This window comes from Ornithodoros turicata, chromosome 1, assembly GCF_037126465.1.
Source record: "Ornithodoros turicata isolate Travis chromosome 1, ASM3712646v1, whole genome shotgun sequence".
NCBI lineage: Eukaryota > Metazoa > Arthropoda > Arachnida > Ixodida > Argasidae > Ornithodoros > Ornithodoros turicata.
Window position 1 is genome coordinate 206,626,849 of NC_088201.1, and position 19,756 is coordinate 206,646,604.

At 45.4% G+C, this 19,756-nt stretch overlaps 1 protein-coding gene and 1 long non-coding RNA gene across 2 annotated transcripts in view; one reads left to right on the top strand and one right to left on the bottom strand.

Moving 5' to 3' along the window:
- Positions 1–19,756, top strand: part of LOC135378997 (uncharacterized) — a 355,209-nt gene that overhangs the window by 161,472 nt on the left and 173,981 nt on the right. The gene's annotated exons all lie outside the window — the stretch shown is intronic.
- LOC135375760 (uncharacterized) lies at positions 1,079–3,762 on the bottom strand. The gene is made up of 3 exons (XR_010417381.1): positions 3,508–3,762; positions 2,466–2,549; positions 1,079–1,164 (listed from the first exon to the last, which is right to left on the bottom strand). It is a non-coding gene; the product is annotated as an uncharacterized LOC135375760 (long non-coding RNA).

Sequence of the window (19,756 nt, forward strand, 5' to 3'; positions counted from 1 at the left end):
GTTCTGAAGCTCGAACACAGATTAAAGGAAAACACACTAAGCTTCAAGTGTCTAAGAAATACAGAAGAAGGAAGTCACTGAAAAAGCCAGTTGTAAGACTCTAACCCACATTTCCTGGTCCAAGACTGCAATTGAGCTAAGCTGTCCCACTTTGTGAAACAGCTCGTGGTGACCAGCACCATGGGGGCAAGTAATTTGATTGGTCAACGAGGCAGCTCTTGATGCAAGTAATACTGTTTGCTGTTCATTTGACAATGTTAACACCATATGCTACAGCTGAGCTCAGAAACCCATTTTATCTGTACAAAAAAAAAGTTTAAATTAGGAGTGTTCACTGGCTTTCTTTCAAAAATGTTAAATTGTGCTTGCATCTGCATCAATATTGTACATAACAGCTTAGAGGACAAAGACTGGTGCGAAGCAGCTTTACTATATAGCGTAAAGCTTCCTTTCAAACGAACGGGATGATAGAGCTTTCTCAAACAGAGGCTTTTTGTTTAAGAACACCCCCCACAGCCACACAAACAGATAATGGGGATCATCTCAGGGCTTTCTTTAAAGGAGTGCTGAGGTGCAAACAAATAGCTCCTGCTGAGGAACCATGAGCATAGGTGACACAGAGAGCAAGCGAGAGAGCTCTGTTCTGCACCCCTTTGAAAAATTATTCGCCTCGTGAAGAGAATGCATCGCAGAACGAGAGGAAGTCGGGATGTATGTTACTCCTTCATGAGACCAGTGATGTACTGCAGAACTGCTCAAGCAGTTATAAGCAGACCGTGATGTGCGAAGAAAAAAACTAAGAAACAAGGTATGGCACCTTCACCGTGTCATAAAAGCATTGTGTTCGTTGTCTGCAACTGCTCTCTCCAACTATTTTTTTTTATAAATTCAACTGCGCAGCTATAACGCAGAGAAGAGTGAAAATATTTTGCATGGTGGCGCCTGATGGACAGCTTGACAGGTGAGGCAAGAATTCGAGTGATGTTAAATGTCACCACATTGCTCCTTAACAAGTGGATACTGTTGTCAAAATAGAAAAATTGCTCACTGTTCTGGCAGAATAAATACACATACTCGTGACAGCAGCAACTGCTGGTGCCGCTTTGCAGTCATGATCTGTCCGTGGAGCTCCCTAGGTGACCGCACTGTTCTTGCCACTTCTCGCTGCAAAATTTTTCAAACCAGCCTGATACAGGTACCGGCAGACTTCACATACACTGCAATAAATATACTATACCGTGGCATGAACAATGAAATCTACAACTCAGACATTGGGGTACTGCCATTGGAGAACTGCACTACACTGATATCTTGTCAGCTATGTGGAAGTAAACAGCTCTTGAACACATGAATAAGAAGCTCATGTAATGCATGTTGTACACTGCAGCAGTGGGAGCCTGACAACAGAGCAGCAGGGTAGTTGGCATGGTTGGGACAACAACTTATAAAATGGAACAAAAGCTGTAGGCCATATTGGTCATTGTACTTATTCACGATAAGTAATGTGATGAAGACACAGCTACAGTAGCCGCCAATGTGCCAAACCGAAACTTTTTCGTTCAAGATTTTGTACGAATACTAGAAAGACAGCTCTGGAATAAAAGATGGCGGTTCATATTGGTCCAGTGCTAATGGTGTTGTAGGCACTATCAAAAGCATTGTCTGTAAACTGTTTTCGGATTGTTGTGTTCGTTCTGGTTGTGCCAATAGGCACAGGACAATCTGAAAACAGTTTACAGACAATGCTGTTGATAGTGGCTATAATGACATTAGCACTGAACAGATATGAACCAGTATCTTTTATTGCAGAGCCGTTTTTCTAGCACTGGCATAAAATCTTGAACGAAAAAGGTTTGGTTTGGCACGTTGGCTGCTAGTGGAACGCTGTGCCTTTATCAGACTGCCCATGATGAATAAGTATACTGACCAACATGCCTTACAACTTTTGGTCCGTTCTATAAGTTCAGTCTTAAGCATGCCAACTACGCTGCACCGCTGCTCTTTTGTCAGGCTCCCACTGCTGCAGTGTAGAACATGCATTTCACAAGCTTCGTATTCTATATATCTAAGCGTTGTTTACTTGCACAAAGCAAACGAGATCTCAGTATGGTGCAGCTCTCCAATTGGTTGTACAGCAGTGCCTGAATTGTAAATTTCCTTGTTCATGCCACAGTATTTGTCGTGTGGTATCAGCAGCTTTAACAGTAACTAACGTAAGCAGTAGTTGCATTTATGAACATGGACTTTGCTCCATAGTAACATCCTACAAAAAAAGAAAGAAAGAAAAAGAACATTGACAAATGCAGACTGGGAGTAATAAAATTAACAGAGATCCATGCTTTGACTTCATGCATTTTAAACTCACACTGTCATGCTTGTCTGTGTACACGTGAGAAGTAGTGAGAAATAAAATGCCATTCACACCGTTTCCCAACGAAATAAAAAGTATGAAAGCGTAGTCCTACCACAGAGCTGCATCCGTGTCATGAGCATAAAAAATATCTAGCACTTGCTTGTGGACGTCACACTGTCTTGATAAGGTACGTTTTCTGGAAAACAGCATTTGACAGATGAAAGGCACAATCAGAGGAGTCCGTCGTACAAAGCATGGCATGCATGTAACTAATATAGTGTGGAAACACTACAAGTACACAATACTATGTTCATGTTCATATATATGTCAGAATATATTTGTGAGTTATAGAACTGATTTTAAAACAAAATTTTGTAGGAAAAGAAAGATGGCTTCAGTACGCAAGCATGCAGTGGGTGAGCAAGCCACGCCGTGTTGTCCACGCCTGTAGACTACCTCGGCTCATTCTCATTACGTTGGATGCACATGTGACTTATTGTGGTCAACAGCCGGCCTACTCTACTTTTGTGAAAATTTAATCATGAATTACTAACATATCCATTTGACTTTATTTATGAGAAATTCACCTGTGTTATTTTATCTAAGAGTTGCGAAAGACAAAAGCAATGGTTTGACAAGATAACACGGGATTGTTTTAAAAAGTGAATGTGTTACGATTTCGGGGCCAACTATCCTATATGTCTACAACACATGGCACTTGTATTTGCAGCGACATAGAAACACACATTCAAGTACGTACATCTCAAACATATGATGATCTAAACGACGAGATGTAGCCGAGACACACCCGAACAGAAACATCTAAGCTTCCAACCCATCCGCGCACAACCAAGTCGCACATGACAAACCGCAGAACCCCACCTAGCAATCCTCAATGGCACGCGCTTTTGTATGTGCAATGACGATTATGTAACACATTTCAACGCTTATTCCAAAGCTAATCAGCCGGGTCCCGATGCCTAAACAACTGTTGCTAACTCTAGCGAATCTCACTCTCCTCTCGTGATCGAGTTTCGTTCCTTTGTTTGAACGGATCGCAAAGGATTTTCAAACTTCACGCATGCACTTTGCAATCACAGATAGCATTCCGTATCACTTCATTATCACATCGCAACAAATATTTATATGTTTACCTTTCATTATCGGCACCTTGGCGGGACAACAGTCCATCGTTTCTTCGCCAGCAGGCATAAACAGCCGTTGAGCTAAAATCGTCCACCGATCCTTCATGGAAGTGCAACTCCTTGACACTGTAGTAACTAACTCCACTTTGTCCGCATATATCACGAGTTCATACACTGCACGCAGATTAAAATACGTTGTGCAGCCAAGAAAGGTTTTGCTGAAAAAGGAAATTGATCACACAGAAACAACGTGCTTCGCCTACGTCCGCCATAACCACCTAGAGGTGTGCGCAGTGTTGCCACACCCGTCGGAGGAAAAGTATGGAGATCACTCGTTTAAAAGTATGGAGATTTCCGTAAAAATCTGTAGATTGCAGTAAAACATCCAATTTGCTTAATAAACATCGTTTTTAGGCCAGGATATTGTGCGTTTCGTCGTCTGACATTTTCTATTTCGCTTTTTGCATCGAAACAACGGAAATATGTGATGGCAAAAGTTATTGGGGAGCTGCGCTGAATGGATTGGCTCTCCCGGGTTCAATTCCTGGTGCCGGCTGTAATGTCTGGGAAGAACCGAGCAACAAGTCGTCATGCAAACCGCTCTGAATTAGCACACCACCACCACCTGATTGTCGGTGCCATGGTCGGTGCATCAAGAATAAGAAAAGATCGAGTATCATCATCAGACAAATCAATACATAAGCGACCTAACCATGATGATTAGTAGCTACATCGCGCAATTAAGTGCTAACAGCCTCCGTGCCACGAGTGATACAAAATATCAGATATTATATACTAACAGTCATATACTGACACACCACAAAGCAAGCATTAAATTAAAAATTCGTTGTATCTTTTTTGTTTCACCCGAGAGTGGCATCGTGAATCGGGTTCTCGTCACACATTTTTTAACGATTGTTCGAAGATCTGACAACATAGCGTAAACGCAGGCGGGCTGGTGCATGAAATCCATGAAACAAGTCTGAGCATGGTAACGAACTTTGTGTATCCCATCCTCAGGCTTGTTTCATCATGGAGTCAAAAAATCTGTATATTTCAGAAATAATCTGTAGATCTGTAGATGTTGCCGGAAATCTGTAGATCTCCATACAAATCTGTAGATGTGGCAACACTGGGTGTGCGCCGTGGGCATTTTTTTCGGCGGCGGCGTAGAGCACGTTGAGGGCTCGGCGGCGGCGGCGGCGTCAGCGGCGTCACGCCGATGCTGTCATATCGGCGTGCGCCCCGTGGGCTGTCAATATGTTCTCTTCTCCAACGGGGACGCACGAACACCTCAGAGCGGGGGTATTTTCTCCATCATAGTCAACGCGACGGTGGCAGTATTTACTGTACCTTGCACCAAACAAGTGCATCAGCACTGGATAGTATTATGAAAGAAAACCGAACACACAAAGGAACATTAGGAGAAGTAAAGCACTTCAAGAAGGTCGTCGCCCAAGAACTTCGACTGGGCGCGTTAAGTGCGCGTTAAGCGCTGGAGAAAACAACATAGCTAGATAATCAGAACGACGAGCCATCCCTTTAATGGCAACTACACGTAACAGTTATAGCGAGTGCTGATCGAATGTTCACAGGACGGCGACGCGTGAAAGCTCTGTCCACTGATCCATTGGCTCTTTTTGGGAAACCATATAAATATGCGAACGTTAGCAAACGATATGACATAAGGCGCACCCACCACGTCATTGAACAGTATTTTTGCAGAGGCTGTAGTTATCATGCATAAATACTGTAAAATCATTTAATTCCGCAGCCCTAAATTTTCGCGAATCGTGTAGGGATATATTCGCAACAACTAAATTTCGCGCACTCCACGAGTTCCTCGAATTCTATCGATTCGCAAAATTCGCGAAAATTAAGGTCTCGCGAAATTAAAGGGTTCTACAGTATAAACATGTCCAGAACGAGTGGGTTGAGTCTGACATGCTTCGCGCGCATTATAAGCCCCGCAATTCCGCGATTGAAAACACCCTCTCTGACTGTGTGCTTTTCGCCGGCACACACAAAATGCACTATTTGCTACGCACTTTTCGAGCGCAGAAAGAGCGACGGGCAATCCACGTGAGAGGACCAAGTGCTTTGGAGCGATCGAGCTGATTGGTGTAGGTGCTAATCTGTTGGTCAGATAGATCGCTTTCCAACCCAGATAAGGCGAAAGTCGCGTCATTTTTGCGCTCGGAAATGGCGTACTTCTTATTTCAGCTCATTTGCATAGCGACATTCAGCGTCGGATATTTCAACACACGTGCGCGTTTAAGAATTTCTTAAACATGAAATGGCTTTCAACGATGAGTATCTTCCGTTCTCCTATCCCGTTTTTACGCGAAATTCCTTAATTAAAGAATTAATGAATATGAGGTAATTAATGATCTTATAGTTACATACTTTCTTCGAGATAACGTTCGCATGACCAACTCAAAAGCGGCATGTATTTCGTCCCGCTATTTTTAAACAAAAATTCTGTGACGAATAAAAAACAAAACACCCTGTATATGGATAATGACCAGTGCTATGGTGTTGGTGGATGACTGGCAAACAACCTGCAAGATTGAATGACAAGTTTTCCTGGAGTTGTGTGCCTCCAGGGTCGACTATGAAACGAAACTCCAAAGCATAAACAGCATATCAGGAGATGAAATTGTCACTGCTAAAAACACCACAAATGAAGCCTGGAATCTAAGATGAAAGAAAAATAAACAAAATATTAGGTATGGGAGATATTCGTTTATAGAAAGTGGATCAAAATGGGCACATTACACAGCCGCGCCGATTTTTCAACATCGGCGGCGGCGGCGGCGGCGCGCCGACAGTCTTGGTACGGCGGCGGCGCTTCGGCGCGGCGGCGCACACCTACCCAAAGCCAAAAACACTGCGACACGTAGCCCCCTAGGCGAAGTGCATCTAGCAACAGGTAATTTTTAAATATTATTTCTTACCGACTTTTGGCTTTGCGCAAAGGATTAACCATCATTTTTCTCAAACTAAATAACAGTGCCCCATAATATTAATCAGAGTGCCATACGTTGACGACCATCGCCATTCTTAGACGGCAGTTTGTCTGTTTCGGTTTCTGTTCTATTGTTGCATTTTCGTGTTATGAAAACACCGTTCCACGGAAAGTATTACGCCAATTATGTGCGTGTATTTGTGTTTGTGATTAGAGAACGCTCACTTCAAGGCATTGAGAATGATGTCAAATCACGAAAAGGATAACGCGTGATATCTCCAGAAAATCGCCACGAGCGGCACCCAGAAAACGATATATGAACAAAGGACCAGCATAGCCTATGTGTTACTTCAATATTGTTTGCCTATTTTTAGATCCCTATCATGCGTCAACAAATAAATATTCAATTATTTTATTTATGCATATCAACGTATCCCATCTGCCCTTTATAGTAAATTAATCCAACATATATATGTTATTGAGTATAGCACTAGGCGAAATTCAATGATTGTTCCAAAGCCAGCCGGGTACTGTTTCCTTAATTCCTGTTGCTAGCACCAGCGTATCTTTTTCGCCTCGAATAACAACAACTTTATATTATTATTATTATTATTATTATTATTGGGTTATGTAAACAGTGCAAACAGCTTGATTGTGTGTCGTAAGCTAAAAAAGCTACGTAAACAAATCCGCTTTAACAGATTGCAGTTTGGAAAAATCTCTATGATAGTGGTGAAAGGGTTGCGGCATGCGCAAAGCAGCAACCATGTCACGGTGATGCGCACACAGCGCATTTTACATCTAGTCGTCCTTCGGCTAAATATGATTTCTATGCCTGCCAAGAGATTCCGTACACACAGAAGTTTGCTGTATGGACACCTGTACGGCCGTCACAGAAGTCCGCAGACTCGCTCTACGGACTTTGACGGCTGCCATAGACTTCCGTACACACTCTCTATGGAACCCGTACGGCCACCATAGAAGTCCGCACATGCCATATGGATTCCATTGGTGCACCGTAGCAGTCCGTACGCGTAGCGTTTGAGGACCATATAATTCCATAGCGTTCCATACCATTTCCATTCAAAGTCGTAAGAGTCCACACAAGTCCATACATAATCTCTATGGACTTTTATGGTTTTTTCCAACAGGGCTGTGGGCACTCTTTGCGGCAATATTCTGCAACAAGAAGGGAACTGTGAATTATATTCACCAGAACAATCCAATGAATGCTTACAAAAATAGCTCCTATTCGGATAGGATCAACTTTTTCTTTCTCAGGGGCATCCGTATGTGCGTTGCCTTGATCACTTGTTATTGACTTTCCCACTAGCTCCTCTTTAGTGAAGAGCAGCCGTAACAAGTCTCTAGCAAGTCTTGTTCCATTGCCCCACTCATTCTTTTGGTGCGGCTGCGAGAAGATGCACTCAGATATACGCCCGAGCTTGGGGCAAGCTCCACCTAAAATTGCAGGATTACATTAAAAAGCGAGTTAGGATTGTGAATCCCACTACATTGCACAGGAGTGCGCAACAGAAAAGCTGATCTTGCAAAACATTCTTCTCAGCTTCTTATGAATGCTTTTAGTTGCTAGTACTGTTCAGTAGTAAATGTAGAAGAAATCAAATATCAGACCCTTACTATAAGAAGCATCTTTATTGCCACGTTTATGTGGTTAAATGAAGGTGATTGCATTCTTTGATTCACTCCAGTGACAACCACCTCGCCCAGCAGTTTTCAAGGGGAAATATCAGGTTACATGTTTCTACATGTCATCTGATATCTGATTACAATATCTGGTCATTGCTAGGTTTGTTTAGGGGGTAAATATTGGGTGTAACTATACAAAGCCAGGCCCCGTGTATAAAACTTTACGCATGCAGCAGGCTACACAAGAAAAACATACTGAATGACCACAAGCAGAATATCGTAAGATCGTATGAGCAAGACTTCCATAACTAGGTAGCGCAGTGAAACTTAATTTTCTGTAATCCATGGTCATAACGGTTCTGATAACATATGCCAATCTCATGAGTGCTAACTCACATGTAGTAAAAGCAAGCATCCCTTTCCCCTTTTATCTTTCTTTTCCCTTTTTGTCCGCAATAACCCCCCCCCCCCCCCGCCTTGCTCACTCACCATTTCATCTTCCGCTGGTGTAGTCTTCTGTAGCATTTTTTTTGTCTTTTTTCGCAACCTATTGAGGGTCATGAAAGAACTTATGTTAACTTTCATATTTCATCTTTCATTATTGAGTGTCGCCAATATTGTTTGCATTTTCCACACCTACCACATGAGAGGATCGAGTTAGTGTTTAGTCAGGGTATATCACAGTCACGTATGTTGACTGTTATTCCCGGGGCATGCATGTAACTTTACGGTACTGTGAGAAAACTTCTGTGGTGAGGTCTTGTATGGTTGATTACCTTGTGATATTTTCTACAAAAGCATGAAACACTAAAGCTATCTGCTGTATTACCATTTTGATGGGACAGGCTCATGAGGTAAGCTATCGGTCCTATTTCTTAATCAGTAGGACAAGCAATGTCACTGACACTAATGTTTCTATCCTATTTTGTTTATTGATGGGCTCCCATAAATGTTTGGGAACTTTAAAATAAATAAGTATGAACCTTGTATGTCTGTGAGGCTCTCCATTCTCTTCTTGAGCATTTTGTGCTCTTTCTTGAAAGTTTCAAGTTCTTTCGTAACGCGTGAAAGCTCCTGTATGTGCAATGTAGAAGTTGAGACATGAGTGAGGCAAAGGCAAAAAAGCTGTAAGAACTACCACATACTTGCTCCACAAAGCTGGGTGCGGCCTCCTTGTGCTTATTTTCGATTTTCTGCCGTGCTTTTTTCATATCGTGTGCTGCACCTGTGGAGTACAATACGATATTAATACACGCGGAACCAACAAAAAAAATCGTGGAAGAGAAAAGGAGGACTTAATCACGGGACCAGAACGAAACTTGTATGACAATGAAAAAATGGCTAGGAAGCAAGCGAGTTGGTGAAGATGATGCATGATGTAAAACCCCGAGACTAGGGAACACGAAGGGACAGACACAAACAGATGTTTTTGAGACTTGGTGTTTGTGTCTGTCCCTTCGTGTTCCCTAGTCTCGAAACTTACGTCGACTTAGGGAACGACTGAAAATATCTTGTACTTTTTCCAGATTTCATTTTACTTTCACTATTAACCGCCGACTGTGCTTTACCTACGACCTCAACAAGAAGCAATTTCTACTGTAACCGGCGCCGAAGGGAGCGCACCTACTTAGTGACGTGACATTTATTTACACAATATCGGTACTTAACTACATCAACCAGCAAAGCAGGGGCAGGCCTCTCTTCCTGCGTAGAGTCACTAAATAGGAATACAGAGTATCGCATTCCTTTTCCGCGCCGGAGCCGCTGTTCGATGTCCGCGATTCGGCCGATCATGTCACGTGGTTTCTCCTTCCAAGAACCCGTCGTTATGTTGAGTCCCCTCCATCGAAACCGGTTTCCTCTGTTGCGAGCTCGCTCGCCTGCGCGCTGTTCACCGGCGGAGAAGGGGGCTGCTGCCGTCCCATTGCTAGGCGACGCAGCCGCGCCGGACCCAAGATGGCGGTCTCGCTCGCCGGTGTGGCTCAGTGTCGCTACTCTGCTCCCTATTTAGTGACTCTATTCCTGCGACCACGATATTAGAGTCACTCCTCCTTCGTTTACACCCCACCGTCCAAAACAAGACTTTGCTGCAAGCATTCGTCTTTTAGTTTGTGAATGGGGTACACATCCCACATTTGTATCCCACACCACTTGACGAGGATGTAAATGGATGACATCTGACATCGGTCCGGCGCCCGCGGCATTCTTGAAACAGAACGTCCCTCGTCTCAAAGCTCAAACGAGAGCTTTACTACTCAAACCAGCCACAATCACATTCAACCAAACCAGACCAAACTACCGCCTACTGCCCTCCTGCTATGCAACTGAAAATGTGAAACAAACGCATGACTTCGAGATTCCAACTTCTTGGTTGAAAGATGATAAAGCATAACATAATCGTAAAACAGAAATTGGCAAACAATACGACTTTTTTAACATTAATTTCAAAATTTTGAACGCTCTGTTTGCGTTCGCTCGTTCAGAGTTGCTACGGCAACCATCAACCACGGTAGTAGCAGAGCAGCAGAGCAAAAACACAGTTAAAACTCGGCTCGGCACCGAGGCGATCGCGCATCGCGGCAAAACCTTTAATGATGACTGAAATTTCAGTGATACAAGAAGTTGTTGACAAAAGGCTTCTTTTCCTGAAGCTTTGATGGAGTAGGACACAATCTGATAACTGAGTAGAACTTGACATGGCATTAACTGCCGCCGTGCCTTTTTTTTTTTTGTAACTGTTTTGGTTTTGTTTTTGTGTTGGCTCTTTATTACATGTTGCATGCATACTGTAGCTCCTTGCTTGTCAAGTGCAATGGAGCTGTGTTGTGATTGATGTTATAAAGTGATACACTATCACATGTATGGTAATATTGCTTCTGCACATGTTTCGCGAGAGAATCTACGCACCATATTACGATTTTTCGTTGTCCCAATGTGATGGTGATCGAAAACTGCGGGTTACACTAAGTCTGCGTTGCTTCAAGCTATGCCACATCAAAAAGGCTACAAAAGAGATGTGTGGAATTCAAGTGAGAACATCCCGAGGTCGTGGAATCATGCGTACGGGACAAAGGTTGCCAAAGTGCATACCCGGCCAGGTGGGGAGCAGTCTGGCTGTGCAGTGACAGTCACTTCAAATGCTGAGGCCGGCGCCGCGTCATACGATAATTCTGCAGCTGCGTCACTTGACAGTGAGGATACTTCTTTGTCTGCATCATCAAAAAGTGATTATTCTCGAAAATCGACCTCATTCGTCGAAGTGGATGGCAGTGAAAGGTGGTTATTTTAAACTGTTGTTGCCTGCATTGCGATGAGGGCGAAATTTGTTTGTGCTTTTGCATCCTTTTTTTGTTCGAAATGTTTAAGGACATGCCACCTAAAGTCTAGAATAGTAAACATTTCCAAATGATTGATGAATGATGAAGGTACTGAAGGCAGTGCTTTTCTTTTGTACAGTAACACTTAAGAAAGCAGCGCGCCAGAAGCAGACTATGACAAATTGGAAGACTACAACTCTTTCGAATCGGAACACGAAGACAGAGAGACACATGCACCTCAGTGGCCAGTGGATGAATTGGTACGTATTGGTATTGTTACTTGCCTCGATGTTGAAGTCGCGACTAATTTGCAGAATCTACGTCACTGCTCTTGCTCACACAGACAGGTTATTTGAAACAATGTGCGATTCGCAGTGATATTTAGCTATGCGGCATTGCTCCTACATATGTAGTTTAGTGAGCAGCTATTCTGCTAGTCTGTGCAACTTTTTGTGCTGCTTTTCTGTGCAAGCTACCACAGGAACAAACATTGTGTTTGTTGTTTTGCAGGACAAGCCCCTGTACGAAGGCTGCCAGCTCTCCTTAGCAGAACGTCTTCTTGTCATGACGTTCATCTTACGACATAAAGTGACCAAAGAATGTGCAGAAAGTGTCTTGAAAATAGTAAAACCACTCTTGCCTGTGGGAACAGAATATCCAGCTTCAAAGTATTTATTTGAGAAGTGTTTCAAGGTCTATGCAAGGGACCCTCAACAGCAATTTTACTGCCAGTGTGAACAGTACCTAGGCAATCAGGCAGAGAGTTGCACTTGCAATGGATGCGGCGAAACTATTAAAACTGAAACGCTTCTTAAGTCTGGACAGTACTTTCTGACCTTTGACTTGGAAAGTCAGCTGGCAGAGACACTAAAAAAAATTGAGCCATCTCTTCGCAAGCCATCACCAGGAATCACAATGAGGGACATACACCAAAGCCCATGTACAACAGCCTACCCGTAATTAATGAGCTGCCTGATGAGGACAAGATGTTAAATCAAATTTTTGCGGGTCTCTGGTTTGGGAAGAAGAAGCCAAAATTCAGAGTCTTTTTTCGCCCTTTCATCAAGCTAATGAACCAGTTGTCAACTGTGAGGTTCAAGTGGAAAAAAATTATATGGAGAGGAAGTTCAAAGCAACGTGTATTTAGGCCTATGCACAGTTGACAGTGTAGCGAGGAACATGCATCCCGCTCATGAACATACACCCCACTCATGAACATGCATCGGTTCAACGGAAGTTACGGATGTCCTTGGTGCCTGCATGAAGGAGAAGTTGTTCCTAAAGGAAGTGGACACGCTAGGGCATTCCCAGTTACTGAAGATATGCCTCAATTACGGACTTCTAGCACCATGTACAGGGGATGCGGCAAAGGCCAACCAACAAGCACTTCCGTGTAATACTTGGACCCACTGTGTTGTTCATGTTAACACACTTTGACGTTTGGAAAAACCTGGTCGTCGATTATATGCACACTGTGTGTCTCGGCGTAGTTAAGGCAACCAACCTTATGTGGCTCACGAACGCCTCTCAGCCGTATTATTTGAAGCCAAAACTTACTGAACTAAATAGGCGTCTGCTAAACATAAGGACAGTTGCTGAAGTGAGTAGACTGCCGCAATCACTGAATGACTGCAGTCTTTGGAAGGCATCAGAGTGGCGCGCATGGCTGCTTTTTTATTCAGTCTGTCTGCTTACAGACATACTTCCTTCTAAGTATTTGAAAAATTGGAAGAAGCTAGTAACAGCGATGCACAAACTTCTCTGATCAAGTGTAAACCTTGGGAAACTCGACAGCATTCAAGCTGATATCCTCTCATTTGCAAGACGCTTCCAGGGCTTATATGGGATCGCGAGCATGACGTGCAATATGCACCTGCTGACGCATTTGGCCTTGTGTGCAAAGAACTGGGTCCTCTTTCGGCTTACTCAGACTTTTCATTTGAACATTTTAATAGGGTGTTGACAAGATTGTGTCATGAAACGCGTCACATAGAGTCTCAGGTCGCATATACTTTGTGTATGTGGAATGGGGTGCCGACACTATGCAGGAATCGAAGGGTCTTCACCGCACACGCTGAAGTTCGATCACTGTGGCAGTCTTTTCTTGCCGGCAGCGGCCTTGGAAGCTCTATTGTGAAAACCTAAGCTTCCACTCAGAAAAAGAATGACTGGCAGCACTGCCCTATAAAGGCCAGCTTTAATGGACTCCGTCGAACATCGTCTAACAAAAAAAAAAAAAACACACACACACAAAAAAAACAATCGAACCGTAAGCAAGCGCACTCACAGACGTAGAAGCTCTCGTCGTTTTCCTCATCAACTCTTAGTCCGCAAACCAAATAAAACCACAACATCCTCCCCCCAAAATTGAGCTAAAGTTCATCGCTCATTTTACTGCTGTTTCTAATGGGTACAGTAGCTGAACGGGTCGTCGAGTCAGCCTTCCAGATACAAGTTGCAGTTCGCAAGACCGCACTAGGCCGTCTCGTCCTCTGAATAGTTATCCGGGCCAGTCTCCACATGTGCCGCGGAACTTTATCCTCTTGTACTAGCACAGCATCTCCTTGAGACAGTCTTGTTGTGTTGCTTTTGGTGTCCATCTGATGAGCTGACCGCAATTCCAGGAGATACCCATGCTTCCATCTCTTCCAAAATTGGTCAGCCAACTTCTGTCGATGTATCCATCTTCTACTGACTACCGTAGAATTTGATCGTGCGACCACAGTTGTGGCAGAGACTTCAGGAAGCGCTGACAAGTTTCTCCCGATCAGTAGATGTGCAGGTGTCAAAGCGCTCGGCTCGTCAGGCGTAGAGTGTAGATAAGTAAGTGGTCGTGAATTGACCACTGCTTCCACATCGTGAAGTAATGTAGTCATTTCTTCGGATGTCAAACACTGCCGTCCGAGTACTCTTCTCAAGCAAGTTTTCACCGATCGCACCAGCCTTTCCCACATACCGCCCCACCAGGCAGCTCTTTCGACAATGAATTTCCAGCTGATGCGATTCTTTGCGGCGAAGTCTTGTGCATCCGTACTTCTAACAACAGTCCACAATTGTTTGATATCTTGGGCCGCCTTCTTGAAAGTGAGCGCGTTACCACTGTAAATTGTAGAAGGTGCCCCGCGTCTTGAAATAAATCTCCGAAAGGCCATGTCAAAAGACTTGGTTGTCAAGTCCGTATAACTAGTTCGATGTGCACAGCTCTTGTTGTGGCGCAAGTGAACAGCGCAATGTACGCTTTCGCCGAACCAGAACTAGTCTTGAGATACAGAGGCCCAGCAAAGTCGATGCCGGTGGTGTCGAACGGGTGAGTTGGGTTGAGGCGCTCCAGAGGCAACGGAGCTATAGGGGCTGTTGCCCTAGTCGCACGGAGTCTCCTGCATACCTTGCAGTGGTAGAGGGTGGATTTGACTAGCTGCTTCGCTTGAGTGATCCACCATCGCTCTCTCAGTATCGTCAATGTTGTCTGGACTCCGCTGTGTAGGGCGCGTCGATGGACGCTGTCGACCAGTAGTGCTGATAGTGGGTGCTCTTTGGCCATCAGTATAGGATGCTTCACCTCTTCGAGGTTATCCGAGTACTGAAGTCTTCCCGATAGACGCATCACACCTCTTTCGTCTAGGTACGGTCGTAATCGTGCAATCTTTGATCCCTGTGCGATCTCTCTTCTCTGTCCCAGAGCGAGTATGTCCTCCGGATATTATTCATTTTGCGCCCGCCGAATCCTGAACATCTCAGCCTTCTCAACTTCCCTAGCTGTCAGCGGGCCCGTAACCTTCGCCGTCCCACGGCCATTCTCTATGAATCTCACCATCCACGCTGTGATCCGTAATATGCGTTGATAATCGTTGTACTTTCCGAGGTCAAGCGGTGTAGGAACAGCTGTTTCGATGTACGTCGTCAGTATAGCTCCACGTTTCCTTTCTTCTTCTATGTGGCTGAGGTCACCACAGCCATTTTCAGTAGATATTGGCCAACATTCCTCACTTTTAGAAAGCCATGGCGGTTCCTCGAACCATTGTTTGTCCCCCATTAATGCTATGACGGGCAATCCTCTCGTTAGCAAGCCTGCCGGATTTGCGCTCCCTGGACAGTGCCTCCACTGAGACTTGTTGCAGCCTTCTTGAATTTCAATAACTCTGTTGCGAACGAAGTGCTTCCATATCTGTTCGAGTCGTCCCTGATCTAGTTCAGCGTGACCGTGGAGTCAGTCCAGAATTTGATGTCACACTTGGCAACTTGCAACGACGACTGTAGCAGTTTAGAAATGCGTACACCTATCAAGGCTCCCATCAACTCCAGGCGGGGAAGGCTGAGCTGCTTAAGCGGGGCGACACGTGACTTAGCGAAGACCAGCCGCACCTTAGTTTCTTCCGCGTCGCTCACAGTTCTCAAATATGCACATGCTCCATACGCGTGTGGCGATGCGTCAGTGAATATGTGAATCTCGTAGCAGTATTGTGTACTTGTCTTCGTAAGCACGCACCGGTCCACAGCGACGTTACATAGCTTGGGCAGCTCGGAACACCATAAGCGCCAAGTGTTTGCCAGATCGCTCGGGAGTGGGTCATCCCAGTCCAACCTTGTCTTCCACAGCTCCTGAAACAGGATCTTGACGCGAATGGTATACATTGCAAGAAAACCTAGCGGGTCGAAGACTCTTGCCGAGGCCTGCAGCACGGCCCTCTTAGGTTCTTGCATACCAGCGATGACATTTAGCAGTTGATTTGCGGAAAACTTCAGTTGATCATCGCTTCGGGTTCACAGCACTCCCAGAACCTTACTTTGAGCCGGTTCTCCAAACGACTTTTCATTCTCGGTGAATAAGGTACCGCTCTTACGATCGAACAATGATTGCAAATCTTCGGCGTTAGATGCCCATTTTGTCAGATTCATGCCCGCTTGTCTCAGCACGTCCTGAGATTTCTGGACGATCTCCAGGGCTTCTTTCACTGTGGGGGCACCGGGTAAGTAGGTCGTCCACGTAGAACGACTCCAATAGTAAGCTGGCCAGGTCCCTGTCAGATGTCAAAAGGCTTTTGAAGTAGTGCTGCAGTGTAGCACCCAAAAGAAATGGACTTGCTGTGGTCCCGAATGGCACTCTCTTCATGCTCCAGCATTCCACGTCTGGGCATTGTTCATTCGGTCTTGGAGTTTCGGAAAACCACAAAAACCTCAGCGCATCCCTGTCGTTCTTACGAATTTCTACCTGTAGGAAGGCCTTCTCGATGTCTGCCGTTAACGCAATCTTGTGTCTTCTAAACCGCAATAGAACGCCTACCAGGTGGGCGTTCAACTTCGGCCCTTTCTCCAGATGATCATTCAGAGACGTCATCCCTTTGCTATGGGACGACGCATCAAAAACTATCCGGACCTTCGTAGTTTCTGAAGTGTTTCTTATTACTGTCCTGTGAGGCATGTAGTACCGAGTGTTGAAGCTATTATCCTCTTTAGTCACCTTTTCTGCATGCCCCTTATTGATATAGCTTCTGATCGCTTCGTCGTACTGCGCACTGAAGCCTTCTCTATCTAGCCGTCTGACTAGGCTCCATAGCCTGTCCTTCGCTATCTCATAGTTGTTCTCTAGGACTGACATGTGTGCCTTCCAGGGCAAAGCTACTTCATAGCGGTCGTCCGTCGTCCGCATGCTGCGCTCAAGTTCCTCCAAGACCGCCGTGTCGTGATCTGTCTTGTTGGAGGCGTCTCTCGTGATGCCTAGACTTTCCAACTCCCAAAACTTAGTCAGAATGTCGTCTTCTGTCAGCGTCTCAACTCCAGCTCTCAACACGCAGACGGCTGTCGTCGACCGCTCGGCGCAGTAGCCTGATACTGAAGACGGCCCTTGAAAGGTCCATCCGAAAACGGTTTCGATGGCAACTAATTTCTCGTTGTTCTCGCATCTTCTGACATCACCGGTCAGCAGCTTCGACAACTCGTCGCAGCCAATTAGCAGTCCAATACCACCTTCATGCCTCACACCCGGAACTAGCATGTCGTCAGCGATGAAACTTCCTGTGTAGCGAATAGCCTTCACGAAGTCGTCGTTCACGGGAGTCTCAGCGAGATCTTCGCAGATGAAGTCAATTATTGTGACTTGAACGACATATTCTTTCGGGTGGCATTGACTCCTGAGTCGAACCTCGACTACCTTGCACCTGCGTACGCGCTTCAACGCGGTTTCGCTGGCAAATGTGTTGAGCTGCAGTGTAGTTTCCCTAATAACTCTTAGCTTCAATTTCCTGGCTATGTCGTCGCGTATGAAAGTCCTCTGACTTCCACCGTCGATAATGCCTCGGACTAGAGCACCCTCCTTCTCTGATGACGCCCAAGCTCGGAAGGTCTGAAGTAGCACTTCCGTATTTTGTTGCTTTGGCACGCCGTTCGCTGCCGTGACGTTTGTCGTGGTCACCACCTCGTTGACTGTCGTCTTGGGCGTAGTGTCCTTCGAAGTGCCACAGACTGACGGTGCGTGTCGTCGTCCGCAATGGGTGCATGGCTTTTTCATACGGCAGTCTTTAGAGCCATGTCCTCTCTTTGTGCAGCGGAAACAACGAATTTCTCGTGTCAGTTTCTCCAACTTTTCCGGCATTGGAAGATCCGGTGGACACGTTGCGGTCGCGTTGTCGCTAGCTCCGCAGAAGACACACTTGGTATCGACTCCCGCCGCTGCATGAAGAACAGCTCCAGTTGGTACCTTTCGGTTCCTCGATCCTATCGGGTTGCGTGGCCCAGTTTTTGAATCATACCGGGCTTTGAGTCCACAGAGCTCTCGGCTTTCTATTTCCACACGAATGAAACGCAGCACCCTTGAGAGCTCCTTCTGCTCCTTTGCCTCGATCCCTGTGTTAGATTCAGAGCGACCCAATGCTGATCCGTCTTGATCGACTCCGTTGTCTTCAAGCATTTTTGTGCCGTATGTTGCCATCCGCTGGTATTCCACAACCATATCTGTGGGTAGTGATGACAAAAGGATGACAACCATCATGGAGGCGTAGCTTGTAACTGGCACGCCCAAGTCCTCTCATGTTCGCCTGAACGTGGTCATAGAGAAGTCGAAGCCCCGATAGATCGCACGTCGGCTTCACTAAGGGTAGCTTCCTCAGCCTGGTCACGTATTCCCTCTCGATTCGTGCGGTATCTCCGAAACGATGCTTCAGGATGTTCACTTCGTCGTCGTAACACGACTCGGTGGCTTGCAGACCTCGAATCACCGATACAGCATCTCCTTTCAATAGTGTCCTCAAATACTGAAATTTCTCTATTTTCGACAACCTTCCATTCTCGTGAACAGCTGTTCGGAACTGTTCCCAGAAAGTCAACCACTTTGTCAACTCGCCTGTGAAAGCGTCAAGTTGTAGCTTCGGCAAGTTTATGTCACCATGGTTGGGCTGGTTCGCTGTAATAGAAGGTGCAGCTTGAAGCGGCATGGCGGCTGTAGAGGGCCTCTCCGTCAGCTGAAGTTCATCCAGTCGGGCCTGGACTTCTCCAATGGCATTCGCCGATTGTTCCTCGTAGTCGATAACTCCTTGATATTCGGCAGCGAAACCATCTTCCTTGATAAGAGGTTCAATCTCCTCGTTTATCTTCTTCAGGTCGCTTTCGTTGGCTAACAGTCTGACCAGTAATCCTTTAAGCGAAGTTGTACTAACTGTTTGGTCGCTGCGCAGTTCAACGACCTCCTTCACCAGCTTGGTTACTTGTGCACGCCGTGCAGCCCTCTTGTGCTTCAGACGTTCCATGCTGACTGTCTTCCAAACGAAAACTGGAGTCTAGAATGCAGTGCAGTCAGTCTCCCGGGTTTCGGCACCAGTAATATTGTGAAAACCTAAGCTTCCACTCAGAAAAAGAATGGCTGGCAGCACTGCTCTATAAACACCAGCTTTAATGGACTCCGTCGAACATCGTCGAACAGAAAAAAACACAAAAAACAATCGAACAGTAAGCAAGCACACTCACAGACGAAGAAACTCTCGTCGTTTTCCCCATCAACTCTTAGTCCGCAAACCAAATTAAACCACAACAAGCTCGTTGCGCAGTGATGACAATTTCATGAGTCTATCTGGTAAAGGTAAGGTTGGTCCAGCTAACGACAAACAGGTTGTAGGAGAAGCCCTCCAGTTTGTACCACGAACTATTAGGTGCTTTACTGGGTGTGTCTTAAAGGGCGTCAGATTCGTTTCAAAGGTTTCTGGTACAAGGCGCTGTAACTCTTTAATTTTCACATGTAATGACCAAGTTGTCAAATTGAAAGCAGTTTTTGCATGCTCTTCCACCTGTCCCGGAGTCCCATGCGCATTTCAGAATATTATGCCTGTGGTAGCTG